General features: G+C 49.6%; 1 protein-coding gene across 2 annotated transcripts in view; it reads right to left on the reverse strand.

Moving 5' to 3' along the window:
* The window catches only part of BTBD11 (BTB domain containing 11), a 278882-nt gene that overhangs the window by 213757 nt on the left and 43225 nt on the right, over positions 1-21900 (reverse strand). The window lies entirely within an intron of this gene.

Genomic DNA, 21900 nt, shown 5'->3' on the forward strand with positions numbered 1-21900 from the left:
GTGGTTTGTTGATCAGCAATTGATAACCAAAATATTCACCCTGGACAGGACTGTGGGAGGAGACCCAACCCAGAAATTGGAGTTGCCACACCAATCTCAGAATCTACACTCTAAACAGGATCTAGTTGGGGAGCAAAATGTCACTGTGGGGAAGTGTGTGGGCTCCAGTGTCAGATTGCCTGGGTGTGAAGCTGGGCTCTGTCATCTATAAGGCATGTGACCTTTGGGGAGTATTACTGCTTATACCTCAGTTTTCTTATCTGTAAAATGGGATAATTGGGTTGTTGTAACTGCAAAATGGATAAAAGATGCAAAATGCAGGCATAAATGCAAATTGGATAAAAGATGTAAAATGCAGGTACATAAAATGTTTCAAAGTTTAACTATTACGGGGAAGAGGCTAGAGGAGGTAGGTGGTTACAACTTTCATGACAAGCTTCTGTAACGAGTTTCTGTTTGATTTAAAAAATTTTCCAAATATTGCTGCAAATTTATTGAGGTGAATGCCATTAGCCTCTGGCTCCATTTTTCCAACCCCAAACATTCAAACAAAGCTGGTTTGTGGTCTCCGAGGAGCATCGGTGTAGTCCCAATGACCACAAGTTAACACTCACCTGCAGCTCTTCGTATTGTTGCTTTGAAAAAGGAATTTTTTTTAAAAGTTGAACTCTGACGTCTAATGTTGATTCACTCCAACATGGGAAAGAAGTGGCATCTAAATGCTTTTCCTCCAAGGAACACAAAATCTGAGCAAACCCATTTGATCTTTGTTAAATGAATGTGTCCGTGGGAGAACTGAAGAGGAAAGCGTGGTTCCTAATAACCATCACCATCATCATGAACACGGCCACCATGCGCTCGAGAGCGCTGTTTATGTGCTAGACACTGTGCAAAGCAGCCAGCATCTATTAACAGGGCCCTGGGGTGATCCCGGACGCGGAGCTTGGAGAGTTATGGAACACTCAGGAAGGGAGACCTGTTAGTAGCATACAGATGACTCTCACCCAGTCCCCAGTGCAGGCCTTCAAGGGCTCAAGGGCAGCTGGGCCAAGCCTGCAGCATTACGGAGTAGGGGAAGAGGGAGAGAGGCGGGCAGGGAGGACTGGGAAGAGAAGGGCAGAGGAAGCCTCAAACTAGTGATGGAATGAACACCACACCCATGGAAAGGGCAACAAAGCTCCTGTATGAGATGCTGGAGGGCAGGAAGGGATCGTATTCATCGTCCTCTCCCCAGATCTCAGCCAGGGCCTGATATAGGTGTTATCTTGGAGCTTCACTGAAACTAATCGGCATTCAATCAAAAGTCCCCAAGTGTCAATCGGGAAGTGCAGGTGTCGTGGGCTGTTCAGAAGAGTCGCCAGTCAGGCCTGGTGGTCTAGGAAGGTTCCAGGGAGCAAATGGGTTTGTTAACCCAGTAAACCACCCAGTACAGGAGGGTGCTTCAAGATACTGTCAAACAAACCAATGAATGGATGTATAAATAAGACTCCTCCCCTGTCCCCCTTCTCTGCGGCACCTGGAACACATGTTACCATATCATTACCGCATCTGGTGACCTTTAACATCAGTCATCCCCACTGATCAGTCACCAGCATGCTGGCAAGGATCCTGCCTGAACTGTCACCGCTGAGTCCTCAGCACTAGCCTGACACCCAGCACACAGTAGTTGCTCAACAAATGCTCACTGACTTAGGGACAGGCTGACCGAGGGACAGAGGCTGCTTACTGTTGAGAGGGGCAGGCTGTGGGGCTGTGACTGTTTAAAGTGGAACGAAGCTGTCTGTCTTATCTGCACCATCCTCTTGTGCCTGCCCATGCACACGCACACAAACACTCACACACACTTTGCATTTCCTTACACTTCCCTTCTGTGTGTGGCAGCTGCAGTAAGAGTAAGTAGCAGGGAGAGACTGAGTAAGGCCGATCTGCTGGGGGCTCGGAAACACCGAGCCCCACCTGGTCACCAGCAAAAGCCAATGATCAATCAGTATTGCTGGCTCACTGGGCACAGGCTGACTCAGGACACGGTTGGACAAATGCTTTTTTACATTCTAGAAAGGTCACCCACATTCTTGAACTGAAATGCTTCCCCCAGGTCAATGTTATTATCCCATTGATAACACACCTCCCTTTTGATTGGTGCTTTATATTTTTAAGGGTCCTCACCTACATGATCTTGTTTAAATAGTCATTCAGCAACAAGACTGTACTAAACAGTTAACAATATGCCAAGTACTCTACTACATAGAGGAAATAGAGTCACGGACAAGACAGCCAGGAGCCTGCCCTCCTTGGGGCATACAAGGATGTCACTGGCTCAAGAATCCCACGAACAAATGCCAACTGACGACGGATCTGTGACAAAGGTAAAACATGCAGTTCAGTTTAGTACCCTGAGAGTGGATAATGGGGAACTGACCTGGTTAAGTGTAGTGATTGACTGAGACCTAAAGGATAAAAGGAGTGCATTAGATAAAAGGGAAAGGGGTGAGGAAGAGCATTCTAGCAGGGGAAGAACCTGTGCAAAGGCCCTGAGGCAGGAGAAAACAACCTGAAGGGCAGGCAAGACCATATTCATCTTATCCCCATTTTATAGATGAGGAACTAAAACCCAGAGAACCACTCGGCGAAACCAGGATCAGAACTCCGATTCAAACCCTGATTTTGCGAAACTCCATGAGCTCCTCAAAAACCCCAAGGTCAGTTCTCTCCCAGGACCACCTGGTCCTGGCTCAGGCTGGGCTGGACATGTGGGTGGGAATGGCAGGAGGGTGGGGGCAGGGCTGTCCTCACACGGCATCCCAGGCTAGCGAGGGGCACGAAATGGCAGAGAATGCCCCTTCTCGCAGGATTGCCCAGCTTGAGTCTGGGCTTGGGAAGGGCAGTAGGGAGGGTGTACATGGCCTTCGGGCCTCACAAGCTGTTTTCATGGCGTAGCTGCTCTGATGGGCATCTCCAGGGTACCCGGGCAAGCCCCACAGTGGGAGGTTTTTCAAGGAACATATCAGCCCTGCCAGGCAGAGGAGAGCTGAGTCAGTAGGCACCACACCTCCAGAGAAGCTTCATGGAACCCACCCTGCCAGGCAGGAAGGAAAGACAGGCTCCCCAAGCCCGACAATGATAGTCAAGCCAGCCTGTCATTCAGTTATGGGCACACAACCAGTATTTGTCACATCCCGGGCGATTGCACTAGGCCCCGCCCTGGGCAGGGGACGCAGAGCTGTGCCGTCGCAGGCCTTCCGGCCACTCTGCCGACACTGTGCTTTAATCCCATCACAGCAGTCGCCACTGCCGGAAAGTGCCCGTGTGCTGACTTGTCTGCCGTGTGTCCACGCAGGAGAAGGTAAACTCCGCGAGGACAGAGCCCATCTTGCCTGCCTCCTCACACCTGGCAGTTAGTGAATAGCGAAGGAGTGAGCGAACAATAGAATGAATGAATGAATGAATGAATGAATGAATGAATGAGAATGAATGAATGTGAATGAATGAATGTGAATGAACGCCTTCAAGGAAGGAAGGAAGATAACTAATGCGGAGTTTCTAACTGTTCCAAACCCTGGGACAGTATCCGCTAACCCATCACCCCCTGAAAGGCTTGGCTTGTTCCTATCACTCAGCAAGTGAGCTTCGGGGCCCAGTCCCGTCCAGGAACAAGGGCTCCGCCCAGTTCCGAGTGGCAGTGGGCAGAAGTGGGCAATCGGACACATGTGGATGGCAAAGCTGCATAACGTGGTGATGCAGAGCAGGGGCCAAGAAAGAGTCCAAGTCCAAGCTGTCACCTTGGTTTCTGTTGACTCCACCGTGATAACAAAATACACAATCCATCTAAGTCAGCAATGCCTTGCGAAGTGGAGGCTGCGGGGCTTCCTCCCAAGACCCCCTTATCAGGTTCCAGGAACTCTGCCCCCAGCTGCTGAGTCCTTCCCTAGGAAATGCTCAGCGGAAGGGATGGCCTTGCCCTGGGTCGCCCCCTCCAGGGACAACCACATCTAAGGACTGGTCCGTGTCGGGGTGCAAAGACCCGGCTTCAGAGCTCCCCGTAGCATCGGCCGAGACCCCTGTTGCAGTTCACCTCTCCCTCTGTCCACTTCTGTCCCTGCATGGACCCAGGAAAACCTTAGAGTCCTTTCTCCAGGGGCCCAAACTAAGACTCCTCCCCAGATGTGCTTAAAAAACCCAGGACACCCGCCCTGGCCGGTTTGGCTCAGCGGTTAGAGCATCGGCCTGCGGTCCAGAGAGACCTGGGTTCAGTTCCTACTAAGGGCACGTACCTCGGTTGTGGTTTGTCCCCGGCCCTGGTTGAGTCGTGTGGGTGGCAGCCACTCGATGTGTCCCTTTCACATCAATGTTTCTCTCTCTCTCTCTCTCTCCCGCTCTAAATGAACAAAAAATGGAAAAAATGTCCTTGGTGAGGATAAAAAAAAAAAAACAAAAAAACCCAGGACACCCACCCTGGCCAGTTTAGCTCAGCAGTTAAAGTGTCGGCCCGTGGACCAGAAAGGCCCGGGTTCGGTTCCCGCCAGAGGCACGTACCTCAGTTGCAGTTTGTCCCTGGCCCCGGTTGGAGTCGTGTGGGTGGCAGCCACTCGATGTGTCTCTCTCACGTTGATGTTTCTCTATCTCTCTTCCTCCCTTTCTCCCTCCTGCTCTATCTGAAGATAAATGTAAAAATAAAATGTCCTCGCGTGAGGGTAAAAAAAAAAAAAGAAAAGAAACAACAAAGAAAAACCCAGGACACCCAACCAGGATCTCAATTTTGGGCTAGTGCTCCTGGATCCCAGCCAACCTGTTTTTCCACCATCCGAGACTTGGGGAAGGTGGGGTGGGGGTGAGGGGGTGGTTCTTACTCCTGGCTAGAAATGGCCACATGCTGGCTAAGGACACTGTTAACTCTGGAGCCAGGCTGTCTGAATTCGAATCCCAGTCTCACCCTCCCTCGCTACATGAGCCTGAGCAAGTCTGTTCTGCTTCCTCCTTTGTAAAATAGAATTTACCTCACAGGACACTGAGGCTCACACATGTAGGAAGCTTTCCTTCAGAACCTGACCAGGGCTCTGCAGGTGCCCCAGACACGTGAGCTCTCAGCAGCTGATGACTTTACAAGGTATGCATTTGTCTTCTCTTTCTGTAGAAACGGCGGGTGTGCAGGTCTGCAGCCCAAGAGCCCAGCAGAGCCTGGGCCTGATGCGAATCACTGGCCCAACAGGTAGACGGATACATGCCCGATGCTCGGAGCAATGCCTGTAAGAGGCTCTCTTGCTGTTCCCCCTCACCCAGCCCTCTAGAAGCGTTCAGAAGGAAAGACCCTGAGCAGATGGAAGATAACTGTTATTATCTGAACTGTCTGAAATTTGCTTATCACTAATTCAGATCAACTAGGGACTTGTCATTTACATAAATCAACCAACTAGGCCCACCCAGCGAAGCATCAGGATGACAATAATAATGTGAATTTATGCAGTGCCTTTGTTCAGCAAAGCTCCAAACCGTGGACGATCATTATCTCATTAATCCTACAGCCATCTCTGGGAGGTAGGCAGAGAGCAGGGCCTCTCCCCTTGAGTAGGCAGGAAAATAGAACTGATAGGAAGAGTGAATACTTATTGACCACTTATTCTGGGCTGGGCCCTCTTTCAAGTATTTCATAAATATTAACTCACTTACAACTCTATGAGGCAGTGACTGCTGTTTTCCTGTTTTACAGAGGAGGAAACTAGAATCCAGACAGGTGAAGGAACTTGCCCAAGGCCAGCAGGAATAGAAGCAGGACTTCACCCCGGCAGCCTGCTTCTGGGACCGGCTTCATTTCTACACCTGGCGGCTCCCAGAACCCGGGAGTCCACACGTCACCAGGGGGAACGGCCAAGGTTAGATCTGTGGGTGGGAGACATCTCGTCATGGTGAAGTCTCAGGCCAGCTACCCGTGCAGGGCGAACGGGGAGGCCTACAGGCCCCGCCTTCAGGAATGGGTCTGCTCCCCAAATGTGTCATCACTTGCTGGTTGATCTTGCCCTCAGACCAAGAGCCACCAGCCATGCTATTGCAGTCATTGGGACCTTCCCCGAATGACTCCCGGAGTAAGCCACGGGTTGGGGAGATCACTGGTGGCAAAGGCAGGCGACCGTGTCAACGGAGGGGAGAGCGGGGGCTGGTGAAGGGTCTTAGAACAGGGACACAGACATGCCCACACTTTTCTCCATCTCATCTTGTCCTCCCTTTCTGCACTGAAAGCAGGCAGCAGCCACAAAGATCTCTTCAAAAGAAGCCAAATCCCATCGTCGCTTTCAGCTTCTATCCAGTGCCTTCCCACCTGGACCCCTGACCTTGGCAGACCAGGTCCTGGCCTCCTACCTCTTTTCCCCACTGCATCCCAAACACTCTGACTCTTCAGGACCCTTGAACACACCCAGTCTCGCTGCAGGTAAGTCCCCTTCCCAGATGCCCAATCTGGGGGCAGCCCGGGTACCTCTACACATCCCTGCTCTAATTCCCTTATCATTGGCTGATGTGTTCTTGTTTATTTATTCAGTAATTATTGTCCTCCCCTAATTAGAATGCAAGCTCCATACCAGCATGGGTCACGTATGTTTCGGTGATGATGTCTCCCCAGCCTGGAGAATGGTGGGTTGCATCGTTCATAATGCCCCTTACTGAGCACTTACTCCATGCCAGGGACGATGTCTGTGACTTCCATAGATTGGCTCCTCACAACACCCTGCTGAGGCTGGTCCTAGCATCATCCCCATTTTACAGAGGAGGGAGCTGAGGCAAAAGGGGTCAAACAACTTGCCCAAATGACAGAGCCAGGATGCGAATCCAGGCCGTTTGGCGGCTGGATTCTTGCTCCAATGGTTCTCCCTGCCCTTAAGATACAGCCTCACCTCCTTAAAACAGTGAGGAAGCCTTTGGTGATTAGACCTAACCTCCTTTCTAGCTTCATCTCTCAGCATTCCCTGAGGCACACACTAAGTTCCAGCCTATAGAACCTTCTGGAAGACTCTTCCCTCTCCGGTCCCCATCATTTGCCCTTGCTGTTTTCCATGTGGAGCTCTTACCTGTCTTGACCAACTCCTTTCCTAGTGTAGGTTCCAGCACAGGATTCCAGCACAGGAAGCCGCTCTAACGCCCTGGGGCAAGTGGCCCCTCTACAGGTGACCCCTGAGCTCCTCGCACTTCCTGCCCCTCACCCTGGATGTAGCCCCCTCTGGTGGGCATGCATATCCACCTGTCGGCACTGGTGCCACACCCATTCATTTGTTTCCGCAAATATTTACTGCAAGCCCATGGCGTGCCCAGCCTTACAGACCTCCAGGGCTAAACCAATAGGCTCCAACTAGTCGATCACAGGATACCTCCCAGTCTATGAGTATATACTTCATTATAGACTACACTTAATCACTGCTGTGCTAGTGTATTATACAGTTTACTATAAAATATACACAAAATATAGAAATATTAAAAAATGAGAAAAAATTAATTAGAAAGAGATGTTCTGGAACGTTCTTTTTGCCTCCTGATGCACCACCCTGCATACCTGAGTATATACCTTGATTTAAAGGCCTATGTGCCAGAATGTCATCTTGCTTTGGTGTTAAAAAGGAAAAATACAAACAAAGAAACAAGGAAAGTCCCTGATCCTAGCTAATTACACAAAGCAGCCACCTAGAAATAATTTGCCAAATGACTCTGAGGATGGGGTCCAGGGGACACTGGGTAAGTCAGCCTCAGAGAAGTCACTTTCTAATCGTTGGTCTCAGTTTCCCCATCTGTAAATATGGAGTGTGGTCTAAATCCCCAGGGGCCTCCATGAGGCTACACGGGCACGGAGATCAGGGTCTGGTTCCCTGGGCCTGAAGCACACCACTGTTCCCTGAGCAAGCAGGGACTCCACTGTGCTGTGACACGCAGCCAAGTGCTGGGGCGGGCAGGGCTGGCCTTTTATCGATCATTACCGGCTTACACGGAAGGGGAAAATGCTCGTAAGAAACAAAGGCACTCCATTTCTAACCCCAGCAAATTATGCAGAGATTCAAAAGAGTAATGAAAACCATAAAGCATTCGCTGAAATAAGAGATCCCAATCTTCCATAATCTTTGGTGATGAAACGCAAAACAGCAGGCCAGCGACACCCATTCATAAATCCCCGGTCTGTTTGCCGGCGCTCAGTCCGTAGCACGTTCGCCAGCGCGAGAACTCATTCTGTTGGGCTGCACGGGGGTCGAGGCAGGTCCTTCAAGGGTCACCGATGAATGTCAACATCATGCAATGCCAGGGCAGCAAGGGATTCTGTTGCTACAAGGCACATCAATGGTGGAGGTTTGCTTCCGTCTGGACTGCAGCCAGACACAGCACTGAGACGGGCTAGGGTAGGTGTGAGTAACCGAGGCTCGCGGAAATCAACTTGTCCCAGCGTTACCCAGTTAGGAGCAGAGCCCAGACTCACAGCCAAGCCTCCCGGCAGCCTGACCCGCGGGTCCTCCTTCGTCTGGAAGGCTCTGTCGGCTCCTGGAGGCTGGGTTGGTCTTTGTCGCCTGTTTCCCACTGCCCCAGCTTGAGACTTTGCTGGTAGTAGGTGGTGATTGGCATTGAGGAAGGAAGATAGCGGGTAAGAGAAGAAGGGGAGGAGGGAGATGAGAGGGAGGAACTCAATGGATAGTTTCTCTGCCAATACTGAGAACAACGCTGAAAACAAAGCCGTTTACAGAGCCCTTTCTGTGCACCAGCTGGTACAGCCAGTGCTTTGGATGCAACATCTCATCTACTCTTCCAACAACCTACGGAAAGGGCACTGTTGTCATTCCGTTGTACAGAGGGGGAATGGAGGCTCAGAGAGGTTCAGCAACTTTCCCAAGGTTACTCAGCATGTAGGTAATAAATCCAGAATATCAACTTTGACAGCTCCGGTGCCTAACCACCACCCCACACTGCCTGCCACGGAGCAGAAATCAGACTTCTTAAATTCTTTCCAGTACCTTCTGCTATGCTGTGCTGTAAGAGCAGGTGTGGCTGTCACATGAGATGGAGACAGCCTCCCGGTGACTCCTGAGGAGCCTGATGCCCGTCCACAGGGCAGGGCGTGCGGCCAAGGCCCTGTCAGGGGCCATCTCCACAATGACGGAAGGTCCGTTCTCACTCCCAAAGGCAGAAGGGGCCAGTGCCGTAGTCAGTCTGGGCACAGACAGTCAGGAGGAGTGTGCAAAAGGGAAACAGCGGGAGGGCAGGCGTGTGTGGAGGCGGCACCGCGAAGCTCAAGGGGAATGAGGGCCTGGTAAGGGGGCATGTCAAGGTGTCAAGGTGGGAGCCAACAAAGTGGAAAGGTGGGCATTTCCAGGGAAAAGCACCAAGGGAATGGGCTGCAGTCAGACAGCCCTGCTCCACACTCAGTTCCATGAGAAGGTGGACAAATCACTGGTCCTCCCAGGGCCCCCATCATCTGTGACAGGAGACGAATAACAAGAGTACCTGCCTGATAGACGTGTTGTGAGGATTAAATAAACAGTGCACAAAGCCTTGCCCCGTTTCATGAGAGTGTTGGCCCATGGACCAAAGGGTCTCAGGTTCGATTCCCAGTCAAGGGCACGTACCTGGGTTGCAGGTTTGATCCCCGGCCCTGGTTGGGATTGTGCAGGAGGCAATCAATTAATGTGACACACATTGATGTTTCTCTCTCTTCTCTCCCTCCCTCCCTTCCACTCTACCTAAAAAACAATGGAAAAATATCCTCTCATGAGGATTAACCAAACCAAAAAAATAGTGCATATAAACTACTTTAAGCACAGGGCCTGGCATGTGGGAAGCACCTGATTAACCACAGCAATTGGAGGTGCTGGTCACATTAAGCTATGTGTAAAGTGAGGGGAGGCAAAGGCATGAGTAGGGAAGCTGTAAGGAGGGCCCGGTTACATCACCCCCAATCTTTAAGTGACTTGAGGTTAACAGACCAAGTCTGAATGCAGCCAAGCCAAAGAAAGTCGTTAAGTGACGTGCCCAAGGCTGAGTCACAGTGTTTTCTGGGCAGTGACTGTGGCTGAATCATCTGATATTCTAGCCCCTGGCATCGACTTTGCACAGAGTGGGCACCCCACTAATGCTAGAAAAATGTTGAAGTGGCTGCGTCTCCTGAAGTCTATAATGAGATTATATTCCCTACTCTCTCCCTTTGCTCGGTTCCCTTTTACGTCCCTCCCTGCTGACTCATGTCTCTTCTTCCCATGCCTCTTGGGTGTCTATCGTATGTCATGGTTCTTCTGGAGACGAGCAGGGTATTAAAAGCAGTCAGGACAGGGCTGTAATTGAAGCAACCAGACATAAGCATTGAACTAACTGGCGTGTGAATTATGTGTTACACTTGGCCACATCCTACTGCCTACTCAGAACAAGATCTTTCCTTTGCCTGTCTACTCTGTACATAAATCTTTTTTTTTTAATCCTCACCCGAGGACATTTTTGCATTTATCTTCAGATAGAGTGGGAGGGAGAGAGGTAGGAAGAGAGAGAGAAACATCAACGTGAGAGAGACACATCAAGTGTTTGCCACCCACACGATACCAACCGGGGCCAGGGACAATCTGCAACCGAGGTACGTGCCCTTAGCGGGAACCAAACCTGGGACTCTCTGGTCCACAGGCAGACGCTCTAACTGCTGAGCCAAACCGGCCAACGTGCTACATAAATCTTAAAAGGGCAATTCCATTTCTGCCTTATGACCAAACATCCAGTCCTCACAATAATTTCCCTAAGAAGACCGTGATATGGGCTTACAGCAGCTCGGCAAAGAGTTCTTCATCTCACCAGTGGGCCGTCACAACTCAGAACCTCAGTGAGAAACCATACTAAGTCTGTCACTTGAGGGGGGACCCCTCCATCTGGCCACACTACCCCTGAACAGTTCCAAGTCTTCAACAGCACATGCTGGCCCTCCAAGACCCAAGACCCTTCCAAGAGGATGCAGGGGGCAGTCCATGTGGCGGGACGGGTTCCCCGAGAGGCAGAACAGAGGAAGATGAGCATGAAGAGGTGTATACAGAGGACTTCTGCAGAGAGAGACCCCAAGGTGTGCCCTTGGGCTTGACCTCCGTGTAGGGAGGGTGAGAAGCTGGACTGGGCAGAGGGAGAAGTTGGGCTATGATTCAGTCTCAGCAGAGGCCTCAGCCCAGCACGTTGTGCTCTCAGAAGCCGGGATGACCCTTCAGAGCAGCCCTGAGCTGGGGAATAGGGCCCCCCTTTCATACCCCCACCCCGGTCAGTTGGTCACTGGGTGCTGGCTGCCTGGGAAGGGGCTGTGACTTCGGCCCAGATATTCTCTCTCACAGAGGCAGCTTCCAAAGAGGGCTGGGAGCTGTGGGCTCTACCAGCAGCTTCCCGACGGTGCCAAGCGGCCTTCGGTCCTGAAGGGGTCCTCACCAGGGCATCTCTGTGTCCAGCACCGTTCAGTGGGTGGCCCCGGACGCTCTCCCCACTGAAGCCTGGGAGAACACAGCGCAGTCATTGAGGTGCTGGGCTCTGGAGCCACACGGGCCAGGGCTCCAATGGAGAACCTGTCCCAAACCTCTGAGCCCCTCACCTGTAAAATGGGGCATTAGGAGTACCTCGGGCATCCAGCTGTTGTAGGGTTGGGTAAAACAACACATGTGCCCAGCACGCAGTAACCACTCAATAAAGGCAGCTGACCATTATTACAAACCCAGAATGGAGGAGGGAACTAACCACTTCAGGCCACAGGGTAGTGTTTCTGTTTCTGAGTCTCATGGGGTCAGAGGCACGAACGCCGACTCATGGGATGTTTATTTGGGGCCTACAAATGTATACCGGGAATATTCGAGGTGCCGGGCATGCAGTGGTGATCCAAACGGAGAAAGCCTGGCCCTTGAGCAGTTGAGTGAAACAGAAAATGAGCATGTTAGAGACATAGGCCCCATGAAGGAACCTATAGCCGGGGAAAAGGACAGAGCGCTGGCTGGGGACAGATGGGGTGGGGGCAGGGGCTATTCTGGACAGAGAGACCAAGGCAGCATCTCTGAGCAGGTGAGCCAACTCCAGACGGAAGTGAGGCAGAGCCATAGGTCTGTGGGGGGTGCCATCTTAATAGCAGGAACCTCGAGGTCAAAGGTTGGGATAGAGAATTGCTCTTTATATTCTGATGATGGCAGAAAGGACCCCGGGGCTGAGAGACCCATGAAGAAGGGGACGGTGCTGGGGCTGAAGGGGCAGCCAGGCCGGCCCACTCAGGCGGGTGAGAACTCTGGACCCTCCTCCGAGGGTGATGGAAGGGAGCCCCTGGCACGTTAGCAGCACGAGACGAACACTGAGGGACGCGTAGGTCCCGAGATGCAGGAAGAGAAGTCCATTAGCAAAAACCATCCGGCTGCGGGTCTGTCAGTGAAGGAAGAAGGAAGAGGGCCCCAGATCCCAGAGCAGTAAAGAGTTTCCAGGGTACCTGGCCCGGCTCCTTGCCTTCAGCAATTAAGGGCCGAATGTCACCCTGTGGTGGATGAGGATCTGAGCACAGACATCGAGAGCCCTGCTGAGGGTTCCATGGCCACTGAGAAGCAGAGGGAGGGTGGGGACCTCGGTCCTCTCCCCTGAAGGTGCTCCAGCAGCCCAGGCTGAGGAGAGGGTGCTAGTTTTTGTTGCTGTCGTTTTTAAGGCAAACCCTCACACTGATGGAGGTGGTAGGTAGGTAGATAGATACATACATATGTATATATACATATATGTATTCATTTACGTATACATATGCATATGTATGTATGTATATATATATAGAGAGAGAGAGACAGATAGAGATAGATAGATAGATAGATAGATAGATAGATAGATAGATAGAAAGATAGATACATAGATAGATATATAGATAGTTCAGGGAGGTTCCTGAGTCATGGCAACTGAGGGGTCAGTTGAACTATTTCTGTGTCCTCTGACCAGTCTCTCTTTGATCCACACACCACAAGAGGCCAGAAAGACAGCCTTTCCCCAGCATTGTTCTGTCTGAAGCATCCCCTCAGGGCTCAAGAGAGAAAGGGACCAACTCTCAGGCCAGTGTGGACACAAAGCGTGGGGCAAAGCAGATCAGTCACCACGGAGACAAACTGCTCCTCAGGTCTGGCTGGGCGGGGCCTGCAGAAAAGGCCCGAGAAGATTCGGGGCCATCAGCCAAGAGGCCACATGCATGAGCCCATGGTTCAATGACAGGGCCCAGAATGCAAACGCTCTCCTGGGGTCTGTCTTATGTACAATCAACATCACTTGCAGGCAGGCAGCCAGAGTCCCTGTCCCAGCAGGCTGGTGGAGCTGCGGCTGCGGGGACAAAGGACGCAGCTCATTTTGAGGAGTCCGAGAAGAAAGCAGAGGGAAGTTCCTCCCCTGCCCGGCACAGGGCAAAGATCTGAGGCTGGCTCTGGGCTGGGCATGGGGAGGGCCCATCCCAGGACAGGGAGGAGGGGGAGAGGCGAGCACAGCCTCAGAACCCCTTCCCATAGGGCCGGGAGATCTGCTCAGCTCCAGGAGTGGCCCGACAAGTCCGAGCAGCGGGGGAAGGGAATGTAGGTTAGCATCTGGGGCAGTTCTGAAGCCAGGCTGTGTCAGGCGGGAAGTCAGACGGGGCTGTAAGAGAGGAAATAGAATAAGACAGAAGATCAAGGGGGTGGCAAAGCCTGGGATTTGGAAAAGGAGCACAGGGGGAGAAAAAAAGAATCACTCTGACGAAGAGGGCAGGTGCTGCCAGCCACCCCTCCCCGGCCCAGCCCCGCAGCAGACAGGGGCTAAGTGATCCAGGGGCCCAGCACCCCTTCCTGCAGCAGGGCGCAGGCTCACGCCAGGATCCCACTGCAACTCTCCCTCCCGCGCTTCCTGGGCTGTCTGATGGGCTCCACTCACTCGGCATTTACCTGTCTGACTTTTATTTGTTGGGTTGTGCGCTCAATTCTTTCACAAATATTTATGGAGCATGAAGAGGATGCTGAGTTACGAGGTCACTCCTCCGTCGAGGGCTGGAGGGAGGGGAGGCTGGCTGGGCACTCCCTGGTTGTGTGACCTTGGGCAAATTCCTCCAGCGTCTTCACTTCAGTCCTTCCTGGGTGAAATGGAGGGGTGTGGTGATGGGGGGGAAGAAGCTGGCTGGCAAACGGGGTCAGGTCAGGGTCTTTGCGTAACGTCACAGCTGCCATTTCTTAAGCACCTACTACCATATGTCCGCAAATGGTTTACATGCTTCATGGACATTGTTCCTCTACCGATAGTCGCTCCACAAGGCAGGAATTGCTCTGTCCACAGATGTGACAGTAAATGGGAGAAGAGCTCGCCTAGCACAGGTACGAGTGTGAATGAATGCGGAGTTATTCATTCTCTTGACACACATTTGAATGTGCTGTGTTAAATGTTTCTAGGCCAGAGGTGATTTTGCCCCACCCCCAGGGGACATTTAGCGGTGTCTGGAGACATTCTTCATTGTCACACCTTGGAGGAGGCCAGGGATGCTGCTCAACAACAAAGGAGTGCTGAGGTACAGAGACCCAGCTCTGGCCCTGGGGACCCAGGAGGGCAGCAGACAGTGTCCCTAGAGCTCACATCCCAGGACAGTGGGCAGATAATGAACACATAACAAATAAACTAAGTGTTAAAGAGAAAAATAAAGTAGGACAGGAGGAAATAGTGTAATGGGGTCACAGAGACCTAATGGGACATTTGAAGAGACCGGAGGGAAGTGAGGGGTGACTCTGTAGCTGCCCGATGTGATGGGCAAAGGCCCTGGGCAGGGCGCATGCGCACCCTCAGGTACCGCAGAAGGTCCGTGCAGCTGGTGCACAGTGAGGACGGAACAAGTGGTCGGAAATGGAATCGGAAAGTCACTCGGACAATTCAGTTAGCTCTGTGGACATCGTATGGCCCCCAGAGGTGGTACCGTCCTTGGGGACGCAGGCCATACCCTTGTACGCATCCTCTTGGTGCCACACACTTGCTGGAACTAAGCTGAGGGCAATGCCAAGCTGAACCGTATTTTGGCTCAGGCCAGGCAGTTTCCTGTACTGTGAAATTTATACAAGACAAATTGTCCCCATTTTGTTCCAGTGTAAGGCAGGAAATGGGTTTCAATGTGGTGTCAGCTTTTATTTTGTAATTGTTGGTTGGCTTTCATTCATTTCCAGAGAGAGAGTATATAATGATATGTATCACTGAGGAGGGAGTTGCAAGACCTAGAGCTGATTCCAAACAGGATTTCAACACTGTCCTTTGAGTCTTAATGAGCAGACACAGTCTCCATTGATCCAACGGTAGTTATTTAAAGATAACCACAGGGCACAGCTGGGATGATGCAAAGAGGAATCATGCACAAATTCTTTCTCAAACAACTTAGGGGGTAAGGAGAAAAGTTCAGACATATAACTAATTAATAATATAAGGTACAAAGTAGCAACTGAAGAGAATTAACACAGAACGATGAATAAGAATCAATGACTACTTAACAGGCAGGGCAGCATAGAGCTTTCATCTCTCCTGCCAACTCCGATCACTCATGGGTGCCTAGAAGTGTTGAGAAGGATTCCGAAGTCCCGCGTGAGCTCAGTCAGAGAAAGTGCTACACTGAAGTACGTGCGTCTGCCGTGGACAGAGATCCCACGTGGCAGATGTACCAAGTGTCTTCGCCATCCAAACTTAACTGGAGACCAAATACGTGGAAATGTAGTTTTAAAAGTGAATTATATCATTTCTTTTCGCATTTAATATAGAAATAGAATAAATATATTACACTATTAAAGTAAAAATGACGAGTAGTAAAAAAAGAACTCAGTTTCATAGTGATGTGTGCACATTTATGTACCTCCTCAACTCTAGGAGTATTTAAGTAAAAAGAGAAAGAACGAGGAATTCTCTGCTACTAAATGAATAACTACAAGACTCAGCCAAGGTGCTGCAACTGAAAATCGGGGGTAGCTCGCTTGAAAATGGGCGCAGCACTGGGCTGAGGGCCCCTGCCCAGCCCACCCCGCATTCTCTCCCCAGTTCTGCAGAGAACCATCTTGGGGAGTCTGGCAGGACAGCGCTGACATCTCTTCCTGGAACTGGATTTGCCAGTCAAATCCTTCCTTCCCAGGGACCGGGCGGACAGTGCAGGACGTCCCTCTGTCACTGCCCAGTCCTTCACGAGGCTGTTCAGCAACAGGTTTGGGGCAGCCCGTTTTTAGGCTGTTTGAAGAACTCTGTCAGCCTGGCAGAAGCAACCCAGAAATGAACTTATTTAGTTCAGACACAGCAAAGCTCCAGAATGATCTTCCCACTTGATAGTCAGGCTGGGATTGAGCCAAAGGTTGTACACAGGTCTCAGGACCAGCGAGAGATGAAATTGCTGTATTGATATCACCAAGTGGGGGTGGGGTAAGAGAGTGTTCTGGATGTGCTGCGCCGGCAATACTCCAAAACACAATCAGAAGGGAGGGGAAGCAGAGTGGGATGGGTGGATTCCCCCGGAGGCACCCCAGGAAGGCGCCACATTGGGGGGATGAGGTCTCCCTGTTGGCCATGTGCTGAGTCACGGGGAACTGCTGTGTCCTCTCGCCTAGACTGACAGCCCTCCAGGAAAGAAGGTGACAGAACAGAGCCACAGCCAAGGGATCAAAAGCTTAAATCACACACACACAAAAAGTCCTTTTTTGAAAGGCAGGCAAAAACGTGGCTTCACAGGGCCAGCCTCGTGGCCTCGACATCGAACTCTGTCCAACAGCACAGGCACAGCCTGGGTGTGAACACCTCGGTGCTTCCTTCCACCTTGTGGCTCAGAGACCTGGCTTTATTTTGTTTTCATTTTTATTTTTATTTTCATTTCAGGAGAAAGAGCTGAGAGGAGAGGAGAGCGAAGCAGAAATACTACATGTTTCTAGAGTCCATGTGCAGAAATGGCCAGGCAAGACTAGCATTCTGATGACTCATTCCACATTCCTGGCTATGCACCTACCATGGGCCAGGCCCATGTCTCTGAGCCCCGTGGGCGCTCCACGGAGACCTCCGCAGTGCCCACAGAGGTGCTGGTGGACAGACCAATTAGAAGCTTTCAGGAGTCCTCTCGCAACACCACAGTATACCCAGAAATAATTGAGTAAATGTCATGGATCAGCAGGTAGAAACAACAAGCACTGACTTTTGTGGTATTTGGAGTAACATGTCCCCATTCATAGCTACATCTTGGTGAGGCCTGGGGAAATGATTTAGAGCATCTTTGAAGTCATTTGTCTGAGGATGATGATCAAAGGGCAAATAGTATTTCTTGATCGCTATACATGTACATTTATAACTGCATTTAATTCTTACAACAATCCCAGGAGGTGCGTATTATCATCTCTGTTCTGCAGATGAAGAAACAGAGGCTCAGAAGGACTGAAGAAGTTGCTCAAAGTTCGTGGCTGGGAAGTGGTGAATTCACCTGATCCCAGGGCCCCTGTTGTTTTCATTGCGCCTCACCACCTCGTAGCGTTACGGGTGATCATCAAGGCTCCCCTGCTCTGAATGCACCATACCAACTCTTTAAAACAAAATCTCACTCTGCTTTAGTTTTTGAATGGTCAAGTTCGGAGAGCTCATCATAAAATAAAAAACTCAGAAACAAACCCATGCAGAGAAGAACTTGATTTATGATAAAAGCTGCACTACAGATCAGTAGAGGGGGAAAAAAGTGATTCTTTAATAATGTTGAGAAAACTGGCTCACTAAATGAATTTCGGTCCTTCCCATACACCATCTATAAAGGTAAACTCGCGATGAATGGAAAACCTAAATGTGAAAAGAGAACTACAAAGCTAACCAGAGAAAGTGTGACAGACTATTTTTGTGAACTCAAGAGGACGGAAGGGCCTCTTTAATAAGATCCCCAAAGTAAAACCATAAAGCAAAAAGTCAACGGACTTAATGACATCAAAATTAAGGGCTTCTGTTCAACAAAAGATACTATGGACAAAGTTAACAGAGACGTGGCAGAGTGGAAAGAGATATTTGCAATGTTTAACCCCAACAAAGTATTAACATCTAGCTGCCCAAGAAAGACCGATAAATCACAGGCAAAAAGAGGAAAAGCAACAGAAAGAGATGTGAAAAACAGTGACTATGAGTGGGCAGTTTTCACAAACGTTAAAACTAGAATGCTAGCATAGTCAACGGATATAGGAAAAGATTCTAAAAATCACGAGTAATAAGAAAACTGAAGATAAAACAACGAGATTCTGTCATACTCAACAGATTGGCAAAATTGGAATGTTAAGTGATAGTGAATGGGTAAATGGGAACCCTCACATACTGCTGGTGGGAGTCTAGATTGTCACCATTCTGGACACTTACCTGGTGAGTATTGAAACCAGGTACGCATAAACCATATGACCCAACCAACCCACACTTAGGGGAAGAACCCAGAAAGAGACTTGCGTAGGTCTATCAGGGGTCAAGTAAGAGGATATTCGTGACAGCACTGTTTGTAGTAGTGGGTAACTGGAGTGAACTAGTTGCCTATCACTAAAAAATGGATAACTGGGTACTTATGATGTGACAGTCATTTGAGCCATTCACCAGTTATTTCCAGTTTTCCTCCTCAATTCATGCTAGGATTGCAGTTCCCACCCTTCATGGAGTGGGGAATAGCCATGTGACTTGTGACTTGTGTTGGCCACTTCTGTGTGCTATTTGCCGCAGAGCCTTGATGAGCCAGTGAGCGATCTGCCACTTTCTCCTCACCGTGCCCTGGTGGAGACCCATCACCTAAGTCCCTGGGTGAGATGTGAAGCAAAGCTCCTAGTGACCTGATGAACAGGTAGTATGGCCAAGCAGTCAAGCTTTATTATTTAAGCCATTAAGATTTTGGTATTCTTACTGCAGCATAACTCAGCCTTCCCTTGGTCACTACAACTGTGCAGCTGTTAGAAGCAATAAACAAGGTGTACAACTGACAACATAGACCGATTTTAAACCACGGGGAGAACACGGGTGAAAATAGTTAAGACCAGGACAAGTTCCTTGGCACAGTATCATTGCTATACATCAATAACACACACACAAAACAACACTACATAACTGTGTGAGAGCATATATTAAACACCTTCGATGGGTACCTATAGGGGAGTGGAGATCGCAGATGAAGAGAAAAAAATTAAGAACTAAAACAAGAGAGAGCCTTGCATAAACTTATGAGTATGAATCACCCAACTCTCTCTTATGTCTGAGAGCCGAAAAGAAAAGGGGAAAAAGTGGTGATAAGTCGTCTTAGTTGATTTCCAGATGCATTTTCAATCCTTCCTTTCCCTGCCAAGATTTAATGGACCCAGACAGGATTTCACCTCCCAACCCCCACGGTTTCCACACCCTGAGTACAAAGAGAACAGCCATGGCTGCTACTGCCAATGTCCATTTCTCTGGATCTGAGGGAAGGGAGCTGCAAGCAGCCTGGCTGGACAGGGCAGAACCGCACAGCTGGGACAAACTCTAAGCCCATGGCTTCCATGGGTTGTGTTGCCCCCACACACTGCGTGGGGAGTCGTCCCAGCTCCTGATAGGATGTCAGCTGAGAACACATGCAATGGCCCAGTGGGTGTGGCTCCAAGTCCCGCTCAGGCCTGCTCCTGCAGGAACTGATGCAAGACGTTCCGGGGGCTGCTCCTGGCAGCCCAGCTTGCTGGGTTCTGGGAGGGCGTAGGGTTCAGGAGTAGGCTGGTTTGGAACTCCCCTACCTAGCCACATTCCATCAAGGACTATGCAAAACACACCGGAGAGGCAAACACAGCTCAGCCCCAACAGCTCACCAGAGAGGCTCCCTGCCATCCTTTTCCTGGTGCAGTGCAAAGGGGCCAGGCTTGGAGTCAGGCAGATCTGAGTCTGACTTCAGGGGGTGCCCCAGGGAGAAGCCATAAGTCTCTTTGGGGCAGGGACCAGGAATTATTTGATTTAGTATTTCTAGCACCTCATCAAATGTTTATTGAGTGAATCAAGTAATGAATGAGCCAATTAGTGAATTGATTAATAAATTAATTTTTCTTCCAGTGATCTCTGTTTTATACCTCTTCTTCCCCCCTTGGCATTGAATTAATTTGGCGCATTGATCTATTTATCTCCAAGCCTAGCACTGTGTCAGGCACACAGCAGAAGCTTATAAATATTTGCTGAACTGAACTGAATTGTTTATGTGCTTCTTACTTATTCATTTTCTTTTAGAAACCACTGACTTAGATATATTCGTTTTATTTGAGGCACCCCCCCCCGAATGTAAATAATAGTAATTCCTTTCAATGATCAAACATGTGATACAAGCTTCTTTCAGATTCATTATCGAGATTAATCCTTATAGCACCAGCACTCTCTTATTATGCTCTTTATATAGATAGTAGGATAAAGCTCAAAGAGAGTAAGTAAGCAACACACAGTTTTCCAGAACGCAACATGGAAGGAACAATGGAAGCAGAAAGTCAGCACTTTGAGATCCTCAGTGTAACAACCGGCTGAGGAAAGGATCATTAACAGATGCTAAGACTTCTGGGAGAGCGACTGTGTGGGGAACAGGCCATTCACGTGCTCTCGAAGGATCATGCCCAGGTTACTTACTAGCTACAAAGGGAAAATGTGTCTTTGTAATAGTGAGATCTTGCCGTCACTACCTTTTTAGTCAAGGGATCAAACTTAGTATCTCCAATTGTGGGGCAGCCAGATACTGTGTGTCCCCAGTGGGGTGCAGTAACAAGCACACAGTAACACCTGTGGGTATTCCTGCCAAACACATTTCATTTTACTGTAACCACGAGGAAAATGGCACACAAATCCAGAATGTGAGACATTCTACAAAACATGTGGTCTATATTTCTTCAAAAACAGTCATGAAAACAGAGAAAGGCAGGGAGTTGCTCTAAATTAAAAGATATAGCAATCAAATGTAATTCATTGGTGCTGAGATTGTTTTAAAAAGTTATACATCATTCTTGGGGCATCTGAGGAAAATTAAATAAGGACTGAATAGTAGATGGTATTATTGAATTAATACAAATTCTCTGAAGCACAATGTTATTGTATTAATGTTAACTCTCCTGACTGTGATACAAAGGTCTTGTCATTATGTAGGAGAATTTCTTGTTCTCAGGAAGTGCAGCGGAAGCATTTGTGGTGAAGATCGGGGTCAAGTGTCATGATGTCTGAAACTTACTTTTACATGGTTCAGCAAAATGAAAAGTGTGTGTGTATGTGTGTGTAGAGAGAGAGAGAACATGTGACAGAATGGTAACAGGTGGTGAATCATGATAAAGAAAAAGAGTATATAGCCCTGGCCAGTTTTGCTCAGGGGTTGGAGCATCAGCCCACAGACCAGAGAGTCCCGGGTTCTGTTCCCACTAAGGCACCTCGGTTGCAGTTTGTCCCAAGTCTTGGTTGGGGTCATGTGGGTGGCAGCCAGTCAATGTGTCTCTCTCACATCGATGTTTCTCTCTCTCTCTCTCTTTCTCTCTCCCTTCCTCGCTCCCTCCTGCTTTATCTGAAGATGAATGCAAAAATGTCCTCAAGTGAGGATAAAAAAAAGTATATATTATATTTTATGCGAGTCCTTCAAATTGAAAAAAAAATTCCCTGGCTGGTGTGGCTTAGTTGGCGCATCACCCCATGAAGTGAAAGGTTGAGGGTTCAGTTCCTGGTCAGGGCACACACCTGAGTTGCGAGTTCGATAACCCACCCCCCCAACAGGGTGATGTTTCTCTCTCACATAGATATTTCTCTCTCTCCCCCATCCTCTCTCTCTGGGATCAATAAAACATCCTCGGGTGAGGATTAAAAAAATAATTTAAGCCCTGGTTGATTTGCTCAGTGGTTAGAGCATTGACCTGCAGACCAGAGTCCCAGGTTTGATTCCGGCCAAGGGCATGGGCCTCAATTGCAGTTCATCCCTGGCCCTGG

This window comes from Molossus molossus, unplaced genomic scaffold (genome assembly GCF_014108415.1).
Source record: "Molossus molossus isolate mMolMol1 unplaced genomic scaffold, mMolMol1.p scaffold_m16_p_10, whole genome shotgun sequence".
NCBI lineage: Eukaryota > Metazoa > Chordata > Mammalia > Chiroptera > Molossidae > Molossus > Molossus molossus.